Consider the following 3,670-nt stretch of genomic DNA (forward strand, 5'->3'; position numbering starts at 1 on the left):
GGAAAAATAGATGGAAGGAGGAGAAAAGGAAAGGGGAATGAGAAGAGGCTGTCTGAAAGAAAGGTGGGGCAGGAAAGGAGAAAGGCAAAAAGAATGGAAGGAAGAAAAAGGATGGAAGGGGAAGAAAAGGAAAGGAGAGGGTTAGCTGCAGGTGAGGGAAAGAGGGAGAGGGGAAAAGGAGAGAAGAAAGAAGAAATAGGGGAAAAGATTGAATAGGGAGAGGAGAGGAAGGGCGGGACCCAGAGGGGGGAAGGCGTAGTCTCTTCTCTCCAGGTTCCAGCCTCACCTTGTTTTGCTCCTCCCTCCGCTCCTCGCCCCTCCCCCTGCCCCGCCTCCTGTCTGCTCTGAGCCCACAGGGTTCCGGGGCCACGAGCTCCCCTGCCTACTCCCCGTTGCCAGGTAACCACCACTCTCCCGCAGAGTGCAGGAGGATCTTTGCTTTTCCCCGCCTCTCCTGGGGAGAGGGGGAGAGAATCCAATCAGAGGCCGGCGTTTCTGTCACGTGGTCTCTGTCTGGGCCGCCCCCCCCAGGTACTGTTCCCTTCCTCCCGAGTCACGCCCATCCCATCCCGGATCCCTGCCCAGGGGGGCAGTTCGCTCCCTGGAGGGTGGAGGGGCCGGGCGGGGCTGAGGCGGGGCCATGCTGTCTCTCAGTCTTCGCTCCTGGCTTTCAGCACCTGCCGCTGTCCGCCACCGCCGCCGCCGGCGCTTCCAGCAGGTAGGGAGGCCAGCCTGTCCTGGTCCAGGTGGTCCAGGAGGGCTCTTGGGAATGGGGAGGGGCGGGGTCGGGACACGCGAGCTGGGGAGGACAGCACCTTGGTCTGCACACCTGCTGGTACTGAAAGTGCGAGGGAGATGCTAGGAGGGAGCAAGGGGAGGGGGGTTAAAGGGGGATGGCATTACACAAAACTTCCCTCTGGCTTTTTTGAGGGGGTACAGAACAGGCCACCTCTGTCTACGTCTCTGTTTTTGCTCTGAGTCCTGAGTGACTGCCCCAAGCCAGCCTCAGTCCCTCTGGTACCACATCTAGAAACCCTCAATAGGAAGGTTTCGGGATTGAGACTGCAGTTTGATCTGCCTTAAGGGTGAGAGAGACCAACCTGTTCTATCCTTTCTCTGCTCTGAGCCAGCTCCTGGTCTGTGTCCCCCAGGGCATTTTGCACCCTCTGGGAGCTTGGGGCGTATTTTATTTTAGCTGTAATACGTGTAACACAAACTGAGATTGCGACTGCATAAGAAACAACAATGATTGTTGACTGAGCAAGTCTACGAGCATTTGAGCTTACTATTTGCCAGGCTCTGTGCTAAGCAGATGGGGATACAAAGAAAGGCAAAACAAAAACAAAAACAAAACAATCCCCTCCCTCTGGGAGTATGCAGTCTAATGGGGGAACTCAATATGCAGATAAATAACTGTGTACAAACAAAATACATGCGAGAGATATAGGGAAAAAATGTAAAATCAGTATGAGAAGGCACGAGAATTAAGAGGGATAAGGCAGAATACAGGATTTTAGCTGAGGTTTGAAGAAAGCCTGGGAAGTCTGGAGGCTGAGATTTGTAGTGTTCCAAGCAAGGGAGAGGGCCAGTGAAAATGCATAGAATCATGGGATGGGTGTTTTGTTCCAGGAACAGCAGGGAGGCCAGCGTCACTGGATCGAAGAATAGGTGGAGGGGACTGGAAAGGTAGGAAAGATTATGAAGAGTTTTCAAAGATAAACAAGATTTTACATGAAGGCAAAAGGAAACCACTGGAGTATTGAATGCGGGAGGGTGGAGAGTGACATAGTCAGACTTATGATTTAGGAGGATTAAGAAACACAGTTGCTTTATTAAGGTCCTTAGATTTTTACTACAGCCTATAATATTTTCAAATGTTGTAGCTGTTGATTTCTTGAGTCCAGAATGTTATCTTTACTATCAATACTATGAGTTACTTTTACATAGAAAAGTCTCTGAAGTTAATTGAAGGAAGCACTTGGGGTAATGAAAGTGCCTACCATTCATGAGATGACATTGATATATGTATAAGAATGTATAAGAACATTCAGTATTATAAGCAGTTAATGTAGACATGTGTAATTAATGCAGTCATGTGGAATATATTTCAAAGAAATAGTGAAAACATCTTTTTGTTTTTCAGTATTATTTAGAAGATGCTTTGTGAGAGAAGTATTTGGTAAAAAAAACAAGCAAAAGTCTTAAAGGTCTCATTTCTCTTCCCCCATCTTTGAACCATATCAAGTAAACATTTTTTAAAATAAAATTTTATAAATGTGTTATCCTTTCCCTGTCTCTTTCCTGAATTTCAGTCCCATAAAAGAGGTTGCCTATTGGGTATTTCAAACTGATGTCCCACATACATCTGAAACTCAAAATATCTAACACTGAACTAATTATCTTTCCCCCTAAACCTTCCCCTCTTCCAAACTTCTGTATTTCTGTCAGAGGCATTGCCATCCTTCCAGTGTCCCAGGTTCATAATCTCAGCATAATCCCAGACTAGATTTGCCCTCACTTTTATCAGCTGCCAAAACTTCCTGTTTCTACCTTTACATCACTTTCATGAGACCCCTCTTCTTTCTACTTACACAGATACCTAATCTCCTCTTCCCTAGATTATTGCAGTACTCTCTTTACTGGTGTTCCTCACTCAGGCTTCTCACCATGTCAATCTTTTTCATATACTGCTGCTAAAATAATTTTCCTTAGATATTGATCTGGCCATGTCACTCCCATACTCAATCAAATCCAGAGGTCTTTTGTGGATTGCCTCTCAAATAAAATGAAAAGTTCTGTTTAGCTTTTAAAGCCTTGTATAACCTGGACTTAGTTGACTTTTCCAAACTCATTGGACATTATTCCATTTCCGCAGTCTGTTATATATTCAAATTGACCTCCGTTCCTCACATTCTTCACTCTATCTCCAATTGAAGCACCTTTTCACTGGCATCTTCTATCTTTCAATTATACTTTTTCCCTCTCTGCTGCAGAGAGTTCCTCCCTTCTTTTAAGATGAAGCTCAGGTACCACCTTCTACATAAAACCTTTTTTGATCTCTCCCAGTTAGTACCTTCCCTCTCTTACTTTCTTGTAATTTACTGCTAGGGCAGCTAGGTGGTGCAGTGGATAGAAAACTCAGTTTGAAATTAGGAAACTTCATTTTCATGAGTTCAAATCTGTCCTCAAACACTTAATAGCTATGTGATCCTGGACATCCTTTACCCTATTTGCCTTACTTCCTCATCTGGAGAAGGAAATGGCAAAGCCACTGCAATATTTTTGCCAAGAAAACCTCTTAATCGGATAATGAAGAGTTGGACATGACTGAAGAACAAAACTGTTTTGTGTGTATATACATATACATATACATGTATTGCTTTATATGTGCTTCTCTACATTAAGGGGAAGCTAAGTGTCTCAGTGGATAGAGCTCTGGGTCTGAAATCAGGAAAGTTTGAGTTCAAATCTGGCCTCAGACACTTACTAGCTATGTGACCCTGGACAAGTCTGTTTGCTTCAAGTCGCTGGAGAAGGATGGACAGTGTAGTTCATGGGGTCATGAAGAGACAGACACAACTGAATCACAGCATAGAATAACAGCAATCTCCTCCATTATAATGTAAGTAAGATCATTTCATTGTTTAAACTTGTGTTTTCAATGCCTACA

General features: G+C 44.8%; 1 long non-coding RNA gene across 1 annotated transcript; it reads left to right on the forward strand.

Moving 5' to 3' along the window:
- Window positions 1–632: 632 nt before the first annotated feature.
- On the forward strand, window positions 633–2,280 carry LOC140513622 (uncharacterized). The gene is made up of 3 exons (XR_011970254.1): window positions 633–718; window positions 1,630–1,686; window positions 2,144–2,280. It is a non-coding gene; the product is annotated as an uncharacterized lncRNA (long non-coding RNA).
- Window positions 2,281–3,670: the final 1,390 nt, after the last annotated feature.

This window comes from Notamacropus eugenii, chromosome 7, assembly GCF_028372415.1.
Source record: "Notamacropus eugenii isolate mMacEug1 chromosome 7, mMacEug1.pri_v2, whole genome shotgun sequence".
Lineage (NCBI taxonomy): Eukaryota > Metazoa > Chordata > Mammalia > Diprotodontia > Macropodidae > Notamacropus > Notamacropus eugenii.